The 17,878-nt window shown below is 38.1% G+C and overlaps 1 protein-coding gene across 1 annotated transcript in view; it reads left to right on the plus strand.

The window, feature by feature from the left end:
- The first annotated feature begins 9,109 nt into the window (after positions 1-9,109).
- The window catches only part of RNF144B (ring finger protein 144B), a 69,134-nt gene continuing 60,365 nt past the window's right edge, over positions 9,110-17,878 (plus strand). The window contains exon 1 of the mRNA XM_056483965.1: positions 9,110-9,151. The gene's annotated coding sequence lies outside the window, so the exon portion shown is untranslated. The remainder of the gene's footprint in view (positions 9,152-17,878) is intronic.

Raw genomic sequence — 17,878 nt, forward strand, 5'->3', positions numbered from 1 at the left:
ATTTGTATGCTTTTCCTATTTGAAATGTAGCTGGAGAAAGAGACTGGTGTTGTATAAACACAACTGTATAGTTTGACAGTTTTAGCCTGTCCGTTTCTCACTGAGGGTTTAATTACTTTGGAAATAAAAGATTGAAAAAGTATTTTAAAATTTTGGTGTCTGTTTCTACTTGCTTTATGCTGTTTCGAAAGACTTGCACCCTGGTTGCTACCATTTTGTGAGGCTTGTACCACTGTGCTTTTAAACTGCTGTAAATTAGTACAAATTAATAAATACCAACTAAACTTGCTGCTGCCTTTGGTGGGGGGAGGCTTTCTTGGATGCTTAGTTAGGCCTTAAGGGAGACACTTAATACCTGCTATGTAAAGCAGCTTTTATTACTCATGAGAATTAGACTTTTTAGTGGTGGGTTGCAGCATTGATTACAAGATCCTTGATCCCACATGAACTTTGTAACCCAAGTACTCTGATGTGTTGGAAGAAGTCTGCTTCTCAGAAATAGGTCTTGAAACCCCAATACTGTAAGTACCTATGAGAATGGTTTCCTGATTTGCTTACCAAATAAAGATGGATTATTCATACACTCAAGGCTTCTACAGTTGTGTGCAGGATTGTAGACCTTAATAATGTAACATAGCTGACATCTCTATAACAGATTTTAAAGCTTTATATAAGATTGTGCTATCTAATATTTTTAGGTCTGATTGTTCTATAACACTTCCCATTTTGGGCTTTAAAACATGTTAAAACACTAACAATTTGCTTAATTTTCCTTAAAATTTGGTACAAGACCTGCCAGGCCCTAAAACCTTGTAAAATCTTTCCAATGTTTTAAGTAAGTCCTGGATGTAGCAACTGTGAGAAAAGTCTTCTTGTCCATGGTAAATTGCAATCTGATGTATCCTATTACTGAAGCCAACTGGGAGTGTACTCAGACTGAGTGATTCAGTTGCAGTTTGTGTGTGTCACTTCTGACTTGTAAATGTCAGTTCAATTTGTAAATTTGAGCCTCTAATCTGCAGCAGGCTTTGCTGTGAGGGAATGCAGATGCTGAAAAGTGAAGCAGGATCTAGCATTAACTACAGAACTTAAGGCTTATTAAAAACAAATGCCATGACTCTCATCAGGGTAAGAATTTAGTTATGTTATGGCTATTTCTTATTTAAAATGTGCATATAATATGTAATTTTCTGTGTTTTTTTTTTTTTTTTTTTTTTTTTTTTTCTGATGTGTTTAAGAGGTGACTTGCCAAGGTAGAATTTGGAGTGCATTATGCATCAGAATGGTCAATAATACAGGGTGGTATCATACATGCATTTTCTTAGAAGTCTGAGTGTTGTTAGATTACTTATTTTTGTGTGTGTGTGTTTCATTGACTAAGCAATTATCCTTTAGAAAATGCACTCACCTTTAGCTTTTCCAAAAAAGTTTTGCTTGTCTTTTCAGACTACTTTTTACTTTTAAACTTTATTGAAACAAAACCAACCAAACCCAGATATGTGACCTTACTTGGCACAGAAGGTCACATATCTTGGCTTTCCATCTGGTTAAGTAATTTAGTTGAAAAATGAGCTAGGCAACAGAGCCATTTTTGTCATTTTTGCAAGTGCCTTACAAAAATACTTACTTGAAATGCTTTCACTTCACACTTCTTCATAGCTACCTTCCTGCCCAGTTTTAAACACAGCTCTCTGTCTTCACTGCATTTTCTGTCTCAGAAAAAATGAATAGCAGTCGCTAAGCTTGCATACATAGGAACATTCAGGAAAACTAGTCTAAATTACTACATGGACATTCTGTATTATGAATTTGAGCTAGCTTCAAAAGTTTATCAATTAAATCACATTCCAATCTGTTATGGATTCTTTTATTTGGAAGTGATTTTTGTTTGTGAATTCTAAGGTGAATTAAGTTAAATTTACTTTTTAAGTAAATTACACAAGAGCATTTTACAGTAACTTTTAAACTTTAGTTATGGTTTAACTAATACATTTTAAAAGCTTTTTCAAATTTATCTTCCCGAAAGTTCTGGCTAATAAACCCTCCTAAGTTGTGGTAGGGTGGTGGCAGAGGTTACTATGTCCAGTTCTCTGTTCTGCTCCTCTCCTCAGTCTGCTGGACAAAGAGCACCAGAACAACGTGGAGACTTGTTGAGCAGCCAGGGTGGTTCACAGATGGTACAGAGCACAAACTTGCATTCAGAGAAAGCAAATACGAGGGAGTGTGAGCTGGGGAGGCACGAGGCACGGACAGATTGCTTATTGTGCTGCAGCAAGGGCCGTCTTTTGCAGAAAGTGGGGCAGGCAGCAGAAAGGGGTAACATCTTCAGTGCTCCCTGACATCTTCAGCTGGAGGTTTTGGCAGGACTTGCGTCAGTGGCAGGAACATCTCTGTATGATATGTCTGCAAACAGTGAAGTAGGAATGTGCTTGCTCCTGGAAATCTGTGTTAAGTTAAACTGTATAGTGAGGTGGTTTTGGTGTCTTTTTTTTTTTTTTTCTCGTTTGTTTGGTTTCTGTTGTTGGTTTTGTTTTGTTTAAGTTTTTACTGATACTGAAAATGCTCCTTCCAAGGGAATTTTCTGGGGAAAAAGGCAGAATATACATAACATGCATTGCTACACACTGACTCCAGTTTTGGGTGCTACCGAATATTCTTGTTCAATGTAAATTATGCTGAATTATAATGCGTATTATGCTGGAGTGTTCAGCTCATTGCACATGGAAGTAGTCATTGAGTGTTTGGATTTGTACTATATATTCATACCCTCAAATAATACAGAGTAAATTCTTTCTGTAGATAAGCTGTAAGAGTCCTTTTCTTCATTCATGCAATTCTTGAATGTATTCTTGAAGATCTTTCCACACTTTTCAAGCAGTACAAAAGTCTGCTTCTCATGTGGACATTCCTGATTCCGAAGATCCTCACACAGTGAGGATCCACATCCTGGAGAAACTGTGCAAGAGGAAACTTTGAATGCAGTTAGTGGTGGGATAAGGCAAGCTTCCTTCTCTGGAGTAATGATTATATTCTGTACAGATTGATTTGGATGGACATGTGGAATCTTTCTCGTTTATGTGGTTCTGGCTGGGAACACTGACTGCTTTTCAAACTTAGTGTGTAGTAATGCATATTGAACTTCTTTATAACCTGTAAGTAGTTACACATCACTTTCTTCTCTGGTAATCCAGACTCAATAATCTGGAATTTTCCTGGTAAGTAACTTGAGAAAAGCTCCAAAATATGTGCCCTTAAATATTCCTGATGCTTCTCAAACCAAGTACTCCCTTTTGACTAGTGAAACAGATCATGTTCTCTGGCATGGGCTCTGCTCCTGACCTCAGAGAAACAGTCATGAAAATGAATTGAAACAGTTCAGAGCATTTGGAGCAGCTTCTTTGGAATTACTACTAGGTGTTGGTTTCTGATTTCTTCTGAGGATACCTGGTTTTGTGCTTGAGGGTCTTCTGTAAAGGCTGGTATAAGTCATCTTCATAGACTTGAAACTATTTCTATTCTGTATTTTGCTCATGTTTTATCCTTACAGGATATTGGGACTTTTAAATATTTATTTTTTGGAATACGGATTTTTTGCTTACTTGCATTCTGTCATCATTGCAGAGCTGAGTACTGGCCCATTTTGCTTTCTGTATTGCATTTTATTCTGGCAGATATAGTATAATATGGAAATTTGTGTATATTTGTTTCTGCCAGTTGACATTTTCAGATAAGTACAATAAAACTCCAGTGTTTCAGGATATTTTAAAAGAAAATTGTAGCTGATTGAGAAAATGAATTAATCGATGTTTACAGCTGATGAGGAGAGGGATGAAGGGAAAAACGTTGCATGTACAGTTATTGTAAGTTTGCATGGCAGTAGATTTTCAGATTTTTCTAGTGTACAATGAGATGAAAATGGGAAGAAAAAAAAAACCAGCTTAAGTGAAATGATTTGGTTTATTTATTTATTAAAATAGTAGTGGACTAGGAAGAGAACTCCTATTTATATATTGCAGAAGTGGTGCTGCTTTAGCAGGATCACTCTGCCAATCATTTAACTGTCAGAAGAAAATGAACAATACTGGGGAGTGCAAGGATGTGAAAAACTGTAGAACCCACTCAAACACAAGGAAGTTTCTCGCGTGCCTGACCATTCATCCATTGCAAGGGACTGTGCAGGGATTACAGAACGAATGTGTGGGTTGGTGCCTGTTGGCCTCACGAGGTGGAGCTCCTCTCCTGCCTTACCTTGCTCTGGGCCCTTGGAGGAATTGCCCTTGTCCTGCCTTGGCACAGAAATACCTTCAGTCCGTGCTTCTGTCTCTGTTCTCCTCCTGGCCATCACCAAATGGTGCTGCTCTCCTCCGTGCTACTTCTAGCATTTATTATCCACATGATTAACTGGATAATAGACATGGACCAGTTGAAAAGGGATCAGGTTTTTGTCATTTAAGGCTTTGCTCAGTGCCCAGACCTTGCAGTAACATCCCTGCACCGGGGCTATTTTGGCATAAATAGAAGTCACGACCCTCTTTTTTTTTGGTGGGGGGGGGGTAAGATGAAATTAGATCAGTTTTAGCTTTAAACTATGCCTTGAGCATGTGGCTGGATATGATGCTGTCTAGTACAACTGCCATCCCCATAGGAAGAAGGGGATTTCTATTACATTTTTGTTCCAATTCATGTACTTCCTCTGTTCCTGGGGCAAGTCCAGTACACTGGTCTGATGAAAATAGTTTTTCTTTTTTGGAGGTTGACAGAAGACTGACTAGATCTTCTGTCAGATGAGTCAGCTGGACGTTGTGTTTGCACAATTACCAGGTCTGGTGGAGAGGAAGCTAAGGAAGAGAGAGGTGAGGGGGAAGGAGGCTACTAGGAGCTCTTCTTTCAGGGGAAGACCACAGTTGCACCAGATTGGAAGGTGTTAGAGACATACTACATCAAAATGTTTAATAACAGAGTACAAATTTGAGTAAAATTTCAGTTGCGGGTACGTTTCTTTCTGTCCTCACAGTTCTAATGACTTGCTTTTGAATCAAAAAAAGTTGGTCTTTTATCATAAAGGGGAAGAATTAATAAGAATTAGAACTACTTTGTCATTAACAAAACCAGCCACTGTTTTAATTATTTTGAATGCTTCTGGGGTTTTTTAGCTCTTATGAAATATTTCTCTTTTTTCTGTGTGTTAATGAAGTCAGTCTTAATCATCAGATTTTGCAGTATCCACAGAGATTAGCTGACTTCGGCCTTAAAACCAAATGCAAAGTAATATGAATACTAGTTCATTGAATAATTTTATTTATTGAATAAAACATTAGATTTTTTACATATTTTTACTAGCAGAAGAAAAGTTACAATTATAATATGTCCTAAAACCTGAAAATTATACTTGCTTATTTTTAACATTTGAATACATTGATTTTTTTCTTACAGATGACTCAGATTCCCACCAGCCAGTGTTTTAATTTACAAAAGCTGTAAAAGGCAGGCATAAAAAAAAGTCATAGAGTGTGCAGTGTGCCCTTCAGCACTGATTACAGGCTCATTACCTCTGGCTCCCCTTGTGCAGTTTGTATCCTGATTCCTTAGTCTCAGAAGACACATGTGTGTGCCACTTTGTCCTGTGTTGCTGCCTGGGAATTAAGAGAGCTGTGATGGTCCTGTTGTCCATCAGCTCAGGAGATCCAACTAGTGAATGAAAGGGTGCATAAGTGAATTAAAGCACAGGCAGAAGCCGGACTGGCACAATGTGTGGAGGGATTGAGAGCGTGCACATGGTGATACCCTTGGGGTGGGAGGAGGGAACCGATGGCCCCTGAGAACCTCCCTCATCCAGAATATTGGTGTGTGTGGAATTACTGAGCCTCAATGCGTCCATCTTCTGGAGGAGTTCCACCAAGCACTCATTTGTCATTTGCCTGTTCATTATCCATTCTCTTCCTTTGGCCCTGTGACAGAAGAGTTTGGGATATAAAGCTATTAGTTCAAGCTCAACTCAGACAACCTGATGACATTAACAAGGGAAAGGGAGGATGTGTTCTGAGCAAACAGTGGGTTGTTTGTTCACTGACATTATTTTAGGTTTAGGACTGCTGCTTGTGCTTGAGGAGTACAAGCAAAAACTATTCAGCAAGTTTGTTGATGACACCAAGCTGTGTGGGAGGTTGACAGGCTGGAGGGAAAGGATGCCATCCAGAGGGACCTGGACAGGCCTGAGAGGTGGGACTGTGCTATCAACAATTGAGAGAGATGGGGACTAGTGATTCATGATCAGAATCTGAATTTACTGTGAGCTACATATGCTTATATACCATTTTCAGGAAGGCTAGTAATTTTTTACTACATTCATTTAGTTAAACATCACACAGACAAACTTTACATTTCTACTTAGTTAAATCTTTCCTGTCAGCCAGACTTGATCCAATCTTCTTGTAATCTTCACAGCTCTGTTTGCTCTTGCCAAGGCATCTTGGTTATCAAACTGCATATGCTGATTAAATCTACAGTGCTATCAGTCTCAATTACCACACTGTGCAAACCTCATGAAGTTCAACAAGGCCAAGTGCAAGGTCCTGCACCTGGGCTGGGGCAATGCCAGCCATGGATACAGGCTGTGCCACGAGTGGATTGAGAACAGCCCTGTGGAGAAGGTCTAGGGGCAATTGCTGGATGAAAAACTGAATATGAAAGCCTATTGCATTCTGAGCTGCATCCAAAGAAGCATGGTGTATGTTGAGGAGGGGATTCTGCTTCTGCTTTGCTCTGGTGAGACCCACCTGGCGTGCTGCATCCAGCTCTGGGGCCCCCAGCATAGGAAAGATGTGGATCTGTTGGAGCAAGTCCAGGGAAAGGCCATGAAGAGTGTCAGAGGCCTGGAGCACCTTCCATGTGAGGCCAGGCTGAGAGAGCTGGGGTGGTTCAGGCTGAAGAAGGCTCTGGGTAGCCCTTAGAGCAGTCTCCCAGTACCTAAAGAGGGCTCAGCTATGCCATGTGAGCCACAGATATTAAAGTACACAGTGGAGCACTGTGGAGCTGGACAGCTTTCCAGAGCAGTTGGTTTTACCCTCCCCCACTGCTTCATTAAACTTTAAACAAATAGCTAAATGTATAAAAAGACTTTTACAGCAAAAACTTTTAGAAGTTCCCAAATCCTATTGCCTTCCCAATTATGTTTATTTTAGAAGTGAAAACTTGCTGGTTCTAATGTATAGAGCCAAGTTCTAATACATTCTTTTCTTTTGTATTATGTCAGTGTTGGTAAATTTGAGCTTTGAAGGCATGACCATAAAGGTTTGAGTGTTTTTTTGTAGGAAGGGCAATTGTAGACACGATAGTTGATTAATAACTGATTAAAATCAGGTTCATAGTGTTGGACACATGCCAAACATGGTCCCTGGACACCTCTGCTGAGAGGTGAGCACTCCAGCTGCCTCTGGAAGGTCCAAGAGTTTGGCTGCTTTTCTGGTTGTTTACAATTATGATCTGCTCTGAAGTGCTGAATTTTAATGTCACACCATTCTTAATTCTGTATCATTCTACCAGTTTCCAGTATGAGGCCTGTGAAGGACTGGTGGCTGCTCTCTTTGAAGCTTTCATAGCTAGAAGTGGACATTGAGTACAGGGCTACAAACTCATTTTGCCAGGCAGGATGGTGGCTGTAGCATATACTGCCTTTGTGCAGCAGTTCCCTGCTTTGTTCTGTGTTCCACACAATTTTAAGTAGCTTCAGTTTCAACTAGGAGCTCAGTTCATACTTGACTTTACATGAAGTAGTTGTAAAATTTTTAATGGCTGACATTTATTTCACTTGAAATGGGTTGAAAGCATCTCGGGCAGATATATAAACCTCCTCATCTTTCACTTGTGATGTTGACAGGCATTTGAAGAGATCAGTATGAAGTCTTATGAGATCCATAAACCTTTTTGATTGCAGAAGGAAGATGCATTCATTTCTGAAATCTCTCTGGGAAGTGGAAAAGAAAAATAGGTCATTAATCAAACGTGGAACAGAAAGTGTGAAGTTACAGCTTGCAAATTATTTTTGTTCAATGTACTTTTAAAAGATGAAGACAGAAGCACTTGTAACCTTTGTAACTACAGAATTACAGATCTTTTTAAAGCATTTGCAGAAGATGCATATTCATGCTATGGTTTTCAGTTTTCAGATGAAGAAAATGTTCTTGCTTACTTGAGTTGACCTTTACAGAGTCATCTTTCAGTAGGGATCTGTAGGGCTTTTTTTTTTTCCTTACACTGACCTTTTTTCATCGAGGAGAGGAAAAAATGTTGAATGAATTTGGTGTATTGTGTCTTTCTCAGGGGATAGTTTAGTTGATAGTTTTGGTTGTGTCAGGGTGAAAATGAAACCTTGTGTTTGTGACAGGTGACCTGAGAGCAGCTGTCAAACATGTTTTTGAGTCGTGGAAGTATTTGAAAATGTTTCTGTAAAATAATGGCATATGAAGTTCTTTCCTGACCTTGGAAATTACTGCTTGTTTTAAAAAACAGTCTTGTGGCATCTCTAGTTTTTGTGAATTAGGACCACTAGGGTTCTTCAAAATTAATCTATGTTATCGTTAATATAATAAAACAATCCAATCCCCCATGTCAGAGCATCATAATTAATTTGTTCTAGTGTCAGTCTGCTTTCTTTCATGCTGCATTTCATTTTCTAATGGAGGTTACAGGAAGAGGGAAATCATAACAGGACGCTTAGAATTGAACCCTAATTTACATGGGAAAACATAAGAATAGTAAAGTAGCAGTGAATTTCCTTTGGGAAAACAAGGTTTTCTTTGGTACTGTTGTTCTTGGTGAAGCTGTATGTGCTTTGACCTTGTCGTTAATGACCTCAGTAGAATAATTCCATAGACTTAAATTCAGTACAGGATTTAATATATTTTCCTTTTTCTTATATTCCCTAGATAATTTACTGATTTCATAGGAAACATAAATTTCATTTACTTTCAGATAACCAGCTTGTGCTAATTCCAGGATGATATGAATATTTCTGAAGCTTTTGCACAAATGTTCTGTAACTGAGGAGAGTGAGCTGACATTTTCATTCCATATTTAAAATAATTTGCACTTCTTGTTCTTACAGTGACTGCAACACAGAAGTGTCCCTTCAAGTCCCTGAAGAAAGAATCCTGTAAGTAAATGCATGGGAGTTAAGACTGTGTTACTTATTCTATATTCTTCCTAATGGAAGTGTGAACAAGAAGTCACTATATGGCTTTTCATATGTCCAGCTTGCCAGACAGGGCTCAGACACTTCCTAACCCTGCTAATTTAGCAGTGATTTTAATTGTGCATAATACATACTTATAATCAAGCAAATGTAATGTGGACTTTGAAATCACATCTTGAGGACGAATATCAGTTTAGTCAGAGGGTGTATCTTTGCTATCAAACTTTATTCTCAAAACTTTTGCACAGTCTTTCTAAAAATGAAGAAGTTATAGAAATCTAGTATTTTTTTGTAAGAGTATTTAATATGTTAGCTTTTATCTCACTGCAGCAGTACATTTCTAGCCCTTTTTCAATTGCAATTGTGTCATGGATATAAAAAACTACTACAAATCATGAAGGAGCAGGAATAAAATATCATAATACTTTGACATCTATTGCATTATCTCCCTAAAGCAAATGCTTTGGTGTAGATGAAGAATTGCCTCTCTTGCTGACAACAAGGGTCCTTTGGGTTGAGAAACTTTTAAAAATTCACTTTCAATAGCTGTATCAAGGCTAGTTAAAGTGCTGTAGAAGTACCAGTGTAACCATTCAGTCCATACAAGTTGCATTTTTATAGCTTAAAGAACACAATATTTTTGTCTTTGCCATCTCATTATCCTCTAGACACATATATTCCCTACTCCTGGCATAGGTAGTGGAGGTGCCTTGTCCTGGACAGTTTTGGGTGAGTACTGGGGTCTAGGAGAATTGTGAGAGCTGGAGTAACCTCATAATCTCTTGTGGAAGTTTCATGTCTTTAAGGGTGGCAGTGTTACATCCAACTCTTTGCCATTGCTAAGACCAAAGGCTCTGTCTGTCCCTCTGTAAATACAGGATAGATAGGTCTTCAGCTAAACTAGAGGGGAGGTTTGGTGCTTTTGGGGGGCTTTGCAGGTGGTTGGTTTTTTTGTTTGCTTTTTGTTTTGTTTTGTTGTTGGTTTTGTTTTGTTTTGTTTTGTTTTGTTGAAAGCTTCCTGCAGAGCCTGGGTATCGAATTTTGTATTACACTCATTGCACAGTGAAAGAATAACTCTTTGGCATGTGTTTGTAAATATAAAAGTAGTTACTTAAATTTGAAGTGCAGAGAATATATTTTTCTTTCACATCTGGGATGTGACTGCAGTTGACAAAACAGTGTTTTTAAGGTGTAAGTGACAGTAACTTGCTGATATTAGGATAATAAAAGGAAATTAATTACAATTTTGTACTAACTTCATTCTAATATTACAGCTGCTTGGATAATAATCAGTTTCTGCTTAAAAATGGGAATGGTATTCATTTTGGGATAGCTGGCAACCACCCTTCAGGGGTAAATCTGTTGTGAGATTGTTACTGGTGGATGTTGGAAGATTCAATAACAAGTACTGCTAAACTAAACTTTTTTAGGAACAGGAACTCAAGATACTGCACATTACAAAGGGAATCAAATTAGTCTAGACTCCCTCTGGACAAAATTTAAACTAATAAAAAATAAAATAAAAATTTAAATTAGTATTTTGTCCTATTTGATGGGTTGCCACATCTCTGTTTTGCAGCTCTTTTCAGTGGAGGAATGGGTTAAAATCCTTTCTCAGATGGTGGATAGGGAACTTGAAGTCATATTCTCTATATGTTTTTTTCTACAGCCTGTGGTAGCACTGAGGAGTGTCATGCTGTGGTTCACAGCTTATCTCCACAGGCAGTTTTGTTGACCCAGATAAGGGAGTGGGGCATGTGAATGAATAAGAAATCTTAAGCTAATAGCACCTTTTCTCCACAACATGATCTAAAGGATTTTGTTTAAAGTGAATTAATAGTTTAAAGTGGAATGGGGTGGTCCTTCATGAACTTACTTGAATAGAACCTCTATAGAAAAAAGTCTTTCTGGAGATGATTGCAGTGTGACCTATTAGTCATTGACTTTCATCAATAGTGACTGAGAGAGCTGAATCATTTTGAAAACTGAAGACTCTTTTTCAATATACAAATAAGCTTGTATCAATAAATATTATTAGTGGATGACTGAAATATTGTATAAACACGAGTCCTTTAAAATTATACAGAAAGCAAAGTAAACATATTTTCCATATAACAGTCTTAACTATGGAATTTAAATTACTTTCTTCATGCAGATATATCACCCAGTGCCTCAAATTCATTTTCTTTCCCTTAGCTGAAGGTGTCTGGTAGAGCTAATAGGCATGGATTTGCTAGGAAGTTCCTTACTTATTTGAAATAATATATCATAGCTGCTGTTAGTGAGCACTAGAGGGCTCTTTAGACTAAAGCAAAAGAATACAATGTCATGTTTATCATCAAGGATATGTCTGAGGCATTTCAGTATTTTGATTTAGATCATCAAAACCACTGTTTTCATTGGAATAGTGTAAGGCTTCCCTTTTCAAGAAAAAAATGAATCAATGTGTTTGAAAGGAGAGAAGTATACGCTATTGTTATGTAGCAAGTGTTTGAATTTTTGAGAATTTTTGATGACTATATGTAGTCATCCTAATGTTTTAAATTTTTATATATATATTTTTTTTTTATTAGCAGTCAAGAGTTTTTTCAAGTTTCTTTTCCAAGTGGTTTATTTTAAGATAACTTATATTCATGGTTTATATTTCTTTCTGCTTGTCTGTCCACCTTTAAATGTTTCTCCTTACATGGTGGTTAGTTTATAAAAGCCCCTATATTATGAAGCCCAAGTCTGCCTTGCAATCTAATAAATGTGATTGCTGTACATATAGGTGAATGTAAAATGTAGCTATGCTTCTTTGGAAGTGTTTTTCAATCACTTTGAACTTGCTTTTCAAAAAAGGGCAAAATGTTATAAGTTCCATGAATGTCAGAAGCTATTCTTAGCTGGTCTGAGTTTCTAGTGCAGCCTGAACAGTCTCTGCCATCTTACACTGGCTGATGTGTGGACTGAGTGTGTTTATTCCAGTGTTAATTGATGCCGTTTGGGGGGAGAGGAGGAGCTGTAAAACCTACTCTATGCTGATGGGTAAAAAAAACCAACATAAAAGAGGACCAGTCTATAAGCTGTAGAGGAACAGTGGTCTCATTGTCTTGGTTTATACAGTCTTTGTAGTCAGATATATTTTTTTCATACATTCTCTTGATTTTTCCTTGTATAGTGGTTCTTGTGCATAATTCCTTTGAGAGTTTTTCAAGGACACTGTGGTGTTGCAGAAGGCAATTGATATTAGAGAAAGGGAGAGACATTAAAAATTGAGGTAGTTATTATGGTACCAAATTTACATCACACTAGGTAGCATAATTTTTTATTGTCAGAGGGAAGCCTGAAATTATGAACCAGAATTAATACAACTGTGCTTTCAAATGTAAAGCTTTCACATAGACACAAATGTGCACTTGTTTCAATAAGACTTTGTAGAGAACAATGAGTAGGCTGCTTATTTAGAAAAATTAAGGACGTTTTTTTCCCAATAGCAAGTCAATCATTAAAGCAACAAATGAGACTTTAAATAAAGGCTGAGAGATAGTTTGTTTGTGGGACCAATGTCCTAGAAATCAGTGGAGATTTTTCTGTCTTAAATAATGCTGGCAGCAGCAGGATAATTTTACTTGAGACACTTTCTTTGTCTGTCAAATGTTCCCCATTTTCTTGGATTTTCCTGGCCCTGATGTACTGTTCCCAGTCACAGGTATATGCAACTTATTTTTAGCCCTTGGTGGTGGTGTTCTGTACAAAATATTCTGCCTCCAAGTGGAATTTTTGGAAATAAAGAAATGTAATGTTGTAGTGGGCCCAAGAGTAGGAGATCTATTTGAATTGTTTCAAGATCAGTGATCTCTTCCCATCTGGCTTTTCTTTCAGGTTCCTGAGAATTGGTGATTCAAAATATCCTTTATTCAAAAGGGGGCTGTGAATTTACAAGAGGGAATATTTCCTGGTCAGGAAGGATTCTTACTGATGTTGAGTGAAGTGTTACCTGACCAGAACAGCTTGCAAGGAGAGCAAGGAAAGAATATTGTGGTCCATTTTATAATTTTCCCTCCTTCAAGTGTCATCAAGCTCACTTTATTGTTCTTACATGCCAGAAGCTCTCAGAGGAAGTGGGAGAAAGAGAATATTTGGAGAAGGGTATCTAAGAGTGATGGAGGTGGAATTGCCTGCCAGGGAAAAAGACAGGGAAAGAATACACAGTGTTGGAAAGCAATAGGCTGAGGGATTCACTGTACTGAGGTCAGATTGTGAGGAGGAATGAGGAGGGTTAGGGGGAAAGGAGGCAAAGAAGACCTGCTACAGGCACAAATTGTCCCTGACTGCTCCTAAGCATTCCACCCCTCTCAGAACACTCAAACTTCTTGCTGGTACTCTCTCCCTAGGGACATTTGGGAGTCCCTCCAGACCTCTTTCAGGTCCTCACCCCTTTTCTACTGCAGTCCAACAACTTCCTCACCTACCATAACCCCATTCCTATCACCTCTGCTCTACCTATACCCCTGCTCTGCTGCTGTTTCCAAATATTGCTGGCACAGGAATGAGGACAGAAGTACTTAGTTTCTTCTTATCCTCAGGGCAGTAGCATTTAGTTTTATCCATCCTGCTGAAGTGCCTTGAAGTGATTCCATGGAGGATAGCATAGCTCTCTTCCCCAAACTGTGCTAATATTAGACCTAACAATTACCAGAATCAAAGTAATTTCAGTTTTCTTTGAGGATGAATGCACTATCTGTGTAGTTCCCTTTGCTGCACACAAAGTGAATTTGAGCTATGGACTATAGACTTCATTAAAATATCTTCTGGACACTCTATGGCCAAAGCCATGTCCGGCTGTTATATTTCTGTTTTTCATCACTGATGAAGCATGATGCATGTGGTGACTTAGATTAGAAGATGACAGGCTTGGATCTGTCTCTGCTGCTTCTAGGTATCATAGAACCAAAATAGCATAAGCTACAACACAGTTCATAGAGCTTGCAAAACATACTTGCCTAGGGAAAATGCCAGCCAGGTATCAAATACTTTGGCAACGAGAAGGTTCCTTGGATACAATCAGCAGTTTATCCCGTGAGTGCAGTCTAGGATTTAAGGAGAGCCTGTGCTAGCACTAAGCTGAACAGACTGAATGCTCAGTGAAAAGAACATAATGCATTTTAAAAATATTTCAGTCTTCGTGCTATGGTCAGTTCTATTTGACTAGGCTTTGTTTGAATAAAAAATAGAAAAATAGAATGCAAAATACTGTGATTCTGGGAAGCCCGAGCTCCTTTCTAGCTCTACTAAGTTTTTGCTAATGTGACTTAATAGATACATATATGTAATTCCTACTTGAAATAATGTATTGTAATATTTTTAGCTTTTTCAATTCTAAGTTTTAGGGCAAGATTCAAATAATTGCCAAGAATTGCAGCATATTAGGAGGAAACTAAATTGTGACAAATAGAGTCAGGGAAGATTAATGTATTTCACATTATTAGAAGATAATGGCTTATGTTTAAAAGAATCAAGTAATTCTAAAATTCTAACTTGTCTGAGGACAGGACTCTTTGAAGGAGAATAATTTTTTTCTGTACTACATAAATTCTGAAGCAAAAACTTGCTGCAGACAACATTTGACTATATTGCTGGTAAAAACATTTTGAAAAATTAATGAAATGTATAATTTTGACATTTTCTAAATAAGTAATTATGCCAAGCCTAATCATCAACAAAAAGATCAGGAATTAAAAGCACATTTAGAACTCTGTCTTTCTGATGAAAGAAATTCCATTGGGAATTTAATAAATGTGAGGAATGGGAATTTTAACAAATGTGGAGAAGCCTCTTTCATATATAGTATTATTTGCCTCAATGCCTCTTTTAGTTTATACAAGTTAATATTAATATTGTTCTTCAAAGGCATGGCTGTTTCTAGAGGAAATGTTTTCCTGGTTTGTAGAGAGGGAGTGAAAGACAAGGAAGGGAAGAAAGTGAAATGTTAATGTTAGGCCCTGATTTCTGCTGATAGGGATGGGAATGCTGAAGAGGTCTGTGGTTTTGATGAAGTTTATAAACCCCACAGATATTAATAAGCCATATAAGCAATATAATTAATGTTAATAGCTTTTCATATAAAGGCAGCTTGTTCCTTTTCTCAGAAGGTGGGTGTTGGCAATTATAATCACAGCTCAATACTTTTCTGTGATAGGTATGCAGATATATTTTTCTCTACCTATTATCTAAAATTGATGTCTCCCAGTTTTCAGCTAAGAAGTTCAGCTGGAAGTGGGAAATTTGATGTGGGTAGTGGCAAAAAATAACCCTTATTCCAATGCAAAGCATACAGACACACTCAGTGTATCCATGACTGTATCCCTATCTTTCAAGTCTTGCTTTTTATTTCGTTTTCATGGGACAGCCTGTCCAAATATTCACAAAGACAGACTGGATCCTGTGAGCTTGTCCTATCTATCCATTTTCATTTTGCTAAGACTTCATACTTTTTCCAATTGCACATTTGCTCCACAGAGTAAATTTTGCTTTAGGCTCCATGACACTGTTTAAAAATACAAAAACCATGAAAACTGTCTGACTGTTATTGAGATCTCTCTTATAATACAGCAGCCAAAATCTTGTTAAATCTCTTGCTGATACAGCTCTGATATCTCACAGCCAGAGGAAACTCAAAAGCTGGCCACAAGTTCACTTCTTTTGAGGAATTGCATAGTGCATCCTCTTCTGTCATGCCATGGCCTTTCTGTAGGTGGAAGATAGGGCTGAGAACCTCAGTCTGAGGCAGCAGCACTGATCTTTTTAGATAGCTTCTTATTGGCTTCAATAAAATGCGTAAAACTTAATAACATACTTACTGGCTATTTTCTCTCCCTTGAGTTAGCTGTGCAAATAAACTCCCAGAAGCAGAAGTTGTGCTATGAAAATAATTATCCAGGACATTTTTGAAGAGTGAATTTTCTGGTAAGTCTGTCATACTGATGTGTTTCCTGAAAAGAAGCACCAAGGAGCATCTCAGCAGCTTTTTCAAGAGACTAGATTTTCTGCTTCCAAATAAAACACAGTGTGTGCAACCACCCTATGTATCCCTTTGTCTGTCCATCTTCCCTCTAATGGTGTTGGACTCACTGCCCAACTTGTAATGGTTCCTGCCAGGCTGGAGGAGACAGAGTTCAGGTCTAGTTCATTATGTTCAGCTGCTGCTGGTCACCCTTGAGTGCAGATGCAGCACTGGCAGCAGCTGGGAAGGAGGAAGGATGAGGGTGGTGACTCTAGGAAGGGGAAGGGCATGGAGAGGGGGCAGTGGAGAAATGCTGTGGGAGGACACTCAGGCAGGGCTGTGTGTGATGGAGCAGTTCAGGTATTGTTCAGGATTGCTGTGAGGGAGCACAGGGAATTCAGCTGTGCTGCACTGGAGGGTTCAGGCACTGCATTACACTGTGGGTGCAAAATGTAGGACGTGATTCTGTAGGAAACCAGGCTTCATTAGTCCTGCTGATCCCAGGGTGACTTACAGAACAGTAGCCAAGCTTTGACATATGGCTGTATACCAGCAAAACTTTCTGTGAATGGCTGGAAGACTGAGTGCTTTCTTTTGTTCCAAAGATGCATTTTCATTTCTACAGAAAATGGAATTATTGAGAGCCTGCTGTGGATAGAAAGCCTGTAATTTATCAGGGAGCTGCACTGGTAGGCATATCTAATCTGCCTAATCCATTGCCATTAGCATTGAACAGACAAAATGTTGAAAGCATACCTAAGCCTGCTGGTGATATAAAAGCGCCTACAGCTAAATAGATTTTTTTTTGTTTCTTGAGATTTATAGCTCACATATGTTTGCTATACAAAAAACCATATCCAACTGAATAGTATTACTGTAACTTAGTTAAAGCTTTCTATTGACAATATAAATCATGAGGACAAAGCTAGATTCCCGTTTATGTGCCTTTAGAATATTGATATAAAAATAGATCTTTTTGTGTTCATATTTCTTCACAATAGCTTAAGAGAATGCAGAGGCAGTAGTTCTACTGAAATGGATCTTTAAAATCGAGACTGGCATGTAGTTGCATCAAAAGGGAAATTCAAGCACTTCTGATGAGCTACAGTTTTGGAGGGGATGGAATCTTTGGTCCTTGTATGCAGCTCCTCTGCTGATTCCCACTGAATTATTTGAAAAGGATACTTTTATATAACATTCACAAATGTGATTGTTTAACAACATTGTAATGCAGAACAAAATAAAAGGAAGGCAGAAAGAGAAGTGAGTAAAGCTTAGAGAGCAAGCTGCAGTCAGTGTGGCAAAACAAACAAACAAAAAAGGTGAAGTGTAGTTTGGTGCACTGTTTGGTGCTCTGGATCTCAAAGGCATTTATACTGTGAGTGAGCCACTGGGAACACCACTAACTTCCTCCTCCAGCAGCATCTATCTGATTTCAGCTAACAAAGATCCTCATGAACCTATTTGGTGTAGTCTGAGGAGATAGCTGGTCCTAAGAGCTCTTATTTTCAGACATTATTCATCTTTTACACACTAGTGTGTTTTTCTTCAGTCTACTAATGCCAGACACTGTCCCGTTATCACAGCTCTTAATTTCCATTCTCTCTTTAATGTTTTCTGTGTTTTTGAACTGCAGTAGCTTTGACTAAGTAGTCTTCTGTTTTATTGACTATTCCACCTTTAAGCTAGAGTAAATAAAAACT

The sequence above is a fragment of the Oenanthe melanoleuca genome, chromosome 2 (genome assembly GCF_029582105.1).
Source record: "Oenanthe melanoleuca isolate GR-GAL-2019-014 chromosome 2, OMel1.0, whole genome shotgun sequence".
Classification (NCBI taxonomy): domain Eukaryota; kingdom Metazoa; phylum Chordata; class Aves; order Passeriformes; family Muscicapidae; genus Oenanthe; species Oenanthe melanoleuca.